We start from the raw sequence: 7,576 nt of genomic DNA, 5'->3' as shown, positions 1-7,576 counted from the left end.
TACCAGCCATACAGCTGCGAACAAGGATTATGTTTAACAAACATATTTTGTTTCAGGTGACAGAACAACAGTTTGATATGAGATGGACTGGCGACCATGGGCCTGGTGGTCGGCCTTCCTCTTGACCATCACACTGGCTGGCAGCGACTGGCTGAACTGCGCTAAGATCGCGGAATGTCATTGCAAGTGGTCATCGGAAAGAAGACCGCGTCATGCGTCTCGGCTGGATTAAAACAATTGCCAAAATTAGCATCAGATATTCAGGTTTTGGACTTACACGGCAATCCACTGAGAGTATTACTCGGAGACGCGTTCGCAAGCATCGAACTATTGAACTTGCAACGACTAAATCTCAGCTCGACGAGTCTGAAAGCATTACATTCAAACGCATTCAGGGAACTTAGAATATTAATAGAATTAGATCTGTCTCAGAACGAACTATTACAGCTATCTCCCGATACGTTCAAAGGTACCGATCGTTTGAGACTTTTGATACTAAACGACAACCCTTTGACAAATCTCGTCTCAGAACAGTTTCCTCCGTTAAAAATATTTAAAGAAACTTGAGGTATCTAGATGCAAGCTGAGGTCGGTGCATCCGTTCGCTTTCGTTAATTTGAGAGCATTAGAAACAGTCAATATACATCAAAACTTACTTACCAATCTTCACCAAGATACATTTAACTTGCCAGTTTTGAAAACGCTAACATTATCAGACAACCCCTGGTACTGTGATTGTAGATTACGAGAATTCCACGAATGGTTTCTGGATAGCAATCTTGAAATGAAGATGTCTTTTGCGATGGTCCAGATAACAGACATAAGACATCATGGCGCGTATTAAAGAGAGAAGACTTTGTTTGTCCACCATCAGCAATGTCTGCGCCAACTGTGATCAGAACTGAGACAGGAGCAGACATTTCTTTCGGATGTTTCGTCCGTGGCGATCCTACGCCCATGGTAACATGGTCGTTCCACCAGATCCAAGTGCACAACAGTACGAGTACAAGCAGCGATATTATTATCCAAAACACCAAGTGAGTCGTTTCGATGAGTATAGTGACGATTTCTTTAACAAAGTGCGCAGTGGGTCAACGTGACCATTAATAACGTGACCAGTGACTTAGCTGGAGAGTGGAGATGTAGTGCGAAGAGTTTTGCTGGCGAGTCCTCGACATACTTAACAATATTTTTACCCAAGCCTGCTAGAGTTGCTCCGGACTATTCTACTTTCTTCTTGATAGCTGGTTCTTTATTTGCTATGACTGCCGCGGGGTTTCTTTCCGCCTGCATCTGCTGGAAGACGCGACGTCGAAGAATGCCGCCAAGCAGAAGTTTCACTGACCAAGAGAAGAAGCTTCTCGATACATCCTTAGCAGCTAGCTGTGATAGAACCAGTGGTGATTTGGGCTCATCATACGGATTTGAAATGCTGGATAGGTCTATGTCTTTGGAAAGCGAAGACACTAGGTGCTTAGAGCCTGTCCAGATAACAATAGAAGGTCCTCCAGGGACATTTCCTCCCCCACCAGCTGAATTCGCTTTACCAGCACCTTATGGGAACATTTTTATATCAGTTCAAGTTGCTGGGCACAACGATGAGTACCCAGACTTGCTGGGAGGTGGTGCTACCTTACCTAGACGTAGTAGGACTTGTTTTTTAAAGTCGGCGTACGACAATATGGGACCTAGAATTACTGCAGCCGGTAGCTCGACTTGGTCTCTTCCCGGTGCCAATGTAGATAAAAATTCGGATAAGAAAGACCCATTGACTGTACCACTCTCTACATTTTCTACAGAATTTACTGCTTTATAAGGTTAGATAATTTTTTGTAAGAATCTACGTAGATCTTTTCCGAGTGCTGGTAATTTAGTTTAATAAATTTTAATACTTTTACGATTGAGATTAGTTTGAAGAATGATAAATGTTTTCAATTAATATAATATTTCTGTTAAAGATCAAGGTAATGTTTTCGACTATTTTACGGATATAAAATTGACATGATTTTAGTATTTATTATAATGAGCAAAAGATGTGAATTCTATTAACATATCACTTTGATAGAGATAATAAATTATGTTTGTTTGTTTGTTCTGTGAAACGAATTTTGTTTTACACGCGAGATTATAGGACTGAAGTAGTTTGTATACGATTTGTAAATATTAAATCATTTTCTTTTACAGATCCATATTAATATTAATTTGCTGCAAATATATTTGCTGAATCATCAAAGTAATTTCCTTTAACTACTCTCTTATTAAAATTGTACCACAGGAATGTTTTACCATACTTTACGATGACTGTAATATAACTTATAGTCCGAGAAATAGTTATTATAACTTTACAAACCTAAACAATACTATTTTAGTATGCTTCTTCATATAAAATTTCCTTAAACACACTTGTTACTGCAGAAATCGCATCCCGAATTTCATTCCACACCCACGTGCTTTTTATTACTTCACTGAGAGCCAACTTCTTCAATTCTAGTAACAAATGTGACAGCAGGGAATGCATTTTAATACTATTGAAATAATTTGATATGTGAAGCTATATGTGTTACGTTGTTTTTTTTTTCCGTAAATGTAAATCAATATTTGGTCCTAACTAGTGAATAAGTATTTTAAGATTTTTTGATCAAAATGTTGCTTGACAGAAAATAAATGAGTGCAACATATATTATTGTGTTATTTTCCTTATTGCAATGCTGTCTATGGTAAGTATATCTTCACAATAACTTGTTAAAGTAAAAGTTACATTGAACTGACTATTGACCTCAGAATTCTAAGAAATAAATTTTAGCCTAGATAATGAGATTCTCTTATTTATAATAATATATTGTGATAAAATTATTTTCTGACTTAAAGTTTCGAAGTCTGTACAAATATACGGGGTCATTTTGACATTGCGTTATTATACAAAACGACATACTCGTCATTGCCTCTTCTAACATTGTGCCTAAAAACAACCATGAATGTAATATTTTTACCAAAAATCCCGGTTTTAATTTTCTGATTTTTTATCATTTTGTAGTTAAGTGCGAGTTTGGCGTATGCGTGAGTGTTTTCTGACTGAAAGTATGATGTAGTCGCTGCGACGAATTCTCTTAGAGTAGCAGTAGTGGCATTAGGACGCGTAAAATATAAAATTATTTTTAATAATATTTATTTTGTTCGAAACTTACACTTTTTTTATTTTACGTCTACGAGTCGAGTAACTGATTATAAGGTGTTATTTTCAAGAAGGTAAGTACGTAGTTACATTTAATAACGCAATAGCAAAATTACCCTGCATATAGCATTGGCAAAATAAATTATAGTGTTAATGCGAACAACTATTTAGCAATCAGTTAATTGAACATAAAATCTATTCTTGTCTCTTTTTACTGAACTAATTTAATAAATAAATAGCATGACAGACTAATAAAATAGATCAAGAATAACAACTTTAAAAATAATGAAAATTATTTTGCGTAACAACCTATTCTAGTTATAAATAAGTATATCAAATTTTGATTAACGTTGAAACGATGAAACATGTTCTACATGTAATCTATTAAACATCACAATTATTATCATGTTTTAAGCAAAATAAATTAATTTTGATTTTCGATTGTCGATCTCAATTATAGATGAAAGAAAATAACATTTTAAAAAGTCCAATAGAATATATTTAGGATATTTAATAACAGTAAATTACAACTTCATGAGTACTATATTGCTTTCATGAAAGCAACAAGAGATTAATAAAATCTCTTGTTAATTGGTTTCAAATAGTTTTCGCTGCTTACAAAAGATTTATTTGGTTCGGCACTAATTAAAACTGTGAATATTGTTGGGAATGTTTTAATATCTATCAGTTGGTTATTGATTTTGGAACAAGTACAAAGTAATAAGTTTTACAAATTAACGACTTTACAAAGATGTTTTACAAATAAAGAAATTAAATTTGTTTCTTCGTGGTATTCTGACTCAAATTATTCATCAGTTGGTGATACTGTTCCTGCGAGCGGAAATCTAGAAACTTCTGAAGCTGCTAACGTAAGTCCAGGTAAATATGAAGTCGATGTACCTAAATAAAGAGCACACATTTAATCTGATGATCTTCTAGATAAAGATAAGTTTTGTCTGATGGAAAACTGCAAATAAAAAATAACTTCAACCGAAATTAAACAGAAATATCCCTATCCCTACATTACTAAGACTGGAAGAGAATACTTAAATTATATAAAACAAAATAAATAAAATTGCTAAATACCCATGTATCGCGGACTTTTCAATACAAAGCATAACAATTTCTTAGCTGTTCTATAAAACCCCTTTCAAAGACGGATAATTACTAATTATATTATGTAATCAATATATATTTCTCGAATTAGAACACAAGAGTGTTTTCACACTGTCTGTCAAAATTAACACATTTTTATTGTAACAAAATATTGTGGTGTATTATTGTGCTTGAGGGAGAAATGTAACCAGCGAGTCTCAACTGACAACTGTGTTTATTAATTAAACAAACTTACATTTATACCTTACAAATACATGACGTGTGCATTTTATACATGTTATGTATTAAATGCATACGTACTCATTAAAGAGACACTTTTAGATAATTTTAACTTCAGAAGAATAATGCTGTAAGCAGAAATATGGATCCTACCATATTTAAAAAAAAACTGTTATTTTTTAAATTAATAAACATATTACTGCATATATTTATTCGTAATGTAATTATATTCTCATCAAAATTACCATATTAGAAACGTAAATTAATACCAAATACTAATACCAATGTTTAATATTCGGAACCAATATTGCTCAGCTTTAATACCCGAGCTAATTCATACCACATTGTTTGCCACACTAATGAACGCGATACGAGCAGGATCACCATAAACTGTGAGCAAACAATCAAAATATATTGATCTAAAATAAATAGAAATTAGTGTTGATTACGAAAGAAATAAGGAAATATAAAAAATCGTAATACAAATAATTTATGATCAAACGTTTGCAATAGATGGAAAGTAAAAATATATTGGATTTAGATTGTCCTAAATAATTATAAAGATATAAATAAAATATTTTAGTTTATCATCTAGATTCTAGGTGAACAAAGTTACAACACACACAGTTAAAATTACTGTTATTACTGCTCAATTAGAGTTAAATTACTTATAAGTAACTATAACTACAGTCATTTTAAATTTGCCATAAAATAAATAAAAAAGGACAGAACAAATTAGAGAAGCCAGGTCGAGTTGGCATGCAAGGGAATACAAAAAGATGATGCGTCGCGATCCTCATCGGAGAGGACAAAATGAGCCCTAGCGTAGCTAACCTGCTAACCTTTCACTAGCTACTTGTGAAGACTATCCGAAGAACAAAGGCAGAAAAACTCCGGGCTTAATGAACATAATTTGATGTCATCTCGTAACGATAAGATTTCAAACAATTATTATTATAATAGTAATGAAGAAAATAACCATTTATTTGAATTATTAACATAAAATAAAAAAAACTGATCTTAATGATAGCTAAATTTGGGATTCGCGTCTAAGACCTCCCAGTACATAGTCACTATCAATAAAACGATTAAGCGATATAGCAATAAAAAATAACACACTAACAAAACTTAACTCGAAGAAGAAAAATACACATCTTATTGAACTAAAATGAAAATATCTAACATTCCACGAAAAACTATCGCCGGTAAACTTAAAGATCAATTAATTGAATTCCAAGAGTACAAGAAGGTGCGAAAATGTACAGTATAATTGATTTTATTCGCAATTACACTTTATATTTTCTATAGGAAATGTTCAGCGCCGAAGCGGTTTCCCTGCCACTACTATCGTAAAGCGATCTATGAAGAACTTATGGTTCGACTTAATCCGCTTTTACCAACGTTATTGTGTCGCCAGAAACATAAATTCTAACTACATTTAGTTTCTTAACGCCTAATTATGTTTTAGTACTACATGAAATATGAAATAAATAAATAGTAGTAGAGGAGGTCCGTGCCCAACGATAGTATATAGGGCTATTATTATATACTACATGAAATAGCCTATTGACGTTTTACTACGAATTTTACTTTCTCCGAGGATTATTGTGTCGCCAGCAATGTAAATTTCAATCTTTTCATTACCTCGGTACGTGTAATTTTTATTATACTCCCAAGCTATTGATATATTGTAGAAAGAATTAAGAAAATAAAGCCAAGCTACACAATAAACTAATTATAATAGTGTACTAAATAACATCGCATAAGAGGTATAAATAAGGTTGCACAAAGAGCGTGTCGCCTAAATAAATTGGTTAACAAAACATTAAGACACAGAGAGCAGGCTTCGTGGCCGAATCAAGTGTCTACGATGTACAAATGATACTTTCAGTATTAAATCTTGTGTCGACAGTCGCAGCAAGATCATGCAATGGCAATCATACTTAGATCAATACGACGAACTTTAAACTTACCTCAAACGACGAGGAATTTGAAATGTACGAATACATCCCATAATAAATGTACATAAAAAATATTAATGTAATATTGACCTTTGTTATTGAGTTAGCTATTTTCATTACAAAAATCAGTTGGGACAGCTCGACTGGCTTAATTGATTCCTTTTTGTTTTATTCTCAATTATCAGGATAAGACTTGGATCTAATAATAATTTTGAGAAATCGACGGAAAATACATTAAATGTTGGCAATTTAGGTGATATTTTGATGGAAATATTTTTCGTTTACACTAATCTTTGAAATCACCGAAGCGATTTCAATAAAATATTTTTTGGGAGTTTATTTAGTTTCATCTTAAATCATAGGATAATTTTGGAGTCGATAGGATGGCGCTGTTGCCAAGACCTGAGAAATTGAAGGTAGTTTACAGAAAATGCTGTCTGCCAGGACAACATCTGCGCGAACAACTAATATAATATGAGGCTGATAATCCGAATGTTTCTGTGGTAAGTGGGCGTCGAATATAAACAGCAAAATCCAACATCCAGCCGCGCGGCACAATCTGTTAAATGAGAGAGAAATAGAAAATAACCAATAACAGGAAGTAGGAAATGAGTTGGCTGTAACTTATTTGGAAATGGCCAGTGTCGACGGTTTAAAGTTAATAAATGATAGAGTTAATGAAATAGATGTTGAGATATAGTGATTTATATTTATTAAATGCATGATGAGCTTATTTGATCGAGGTCATTTTTGTAGTAAGCGCGTATGTCCCTACTCTACGTCGGTGTCGTATTAAGGTTATAGCTTAAGGTCCATTTTTCATACATTTTGTTTCACCTTTAATCTGGGTAACTAAACAAGTATTGGCAAGTAAAGAATTTAAATTCACGTCTAGTTAGTGATTAGTTCTCGCCTTTAAAATTTAATACGACGAAATTGTAAAGGCCGAAATATCCAGGCGGATTAATTATTTTACGTTTTTCTTCAACTGCGAGAACTAATCACTAACTAGACGTGAATTTAAATTCTTTACTTGTCAATACTTGTTTAGTTACCCAGATTAAAGGTGAAACAAAATGTATGAAAATGGACCTTAAGCTATAACCTT

General features: G+C 33.1%; 1 pseudogene; it reads left to right on the top strand.

Annotated features, from left to right (window-relative positions):
- Positions 1–53: 53 nt before the first annotated feature.
- LOC119193330 lies at positions 54–1,967 on the top strand (annotated as a pseudogene).
- Positions 1,968–7,576: the final 5,609 nt, after the last annotated feature.

This window comes from Manduca sexta, unplaced genomic scaffold (genome assembly GCF_014839805.1).
Source record: "Manduca sexta isolate Smith_Timp_Sample1 unplaced genomic scaffold, JHU_Msex_v1.0 HiC_scaffold_3989, whole genome shotgun sequence".
NCBI classification, from domain to species: Eukaryota; Metazoa; Arthropoda; class Insecta; order Lepidoptera; family Sphingidae; genus Manduca; species Manduca sexta.
The sequence above is the reverse complement of the archived record's forward strand: the minus strand, read 5'-3'. Positions and strand labels throughout refer to the sequence as shown.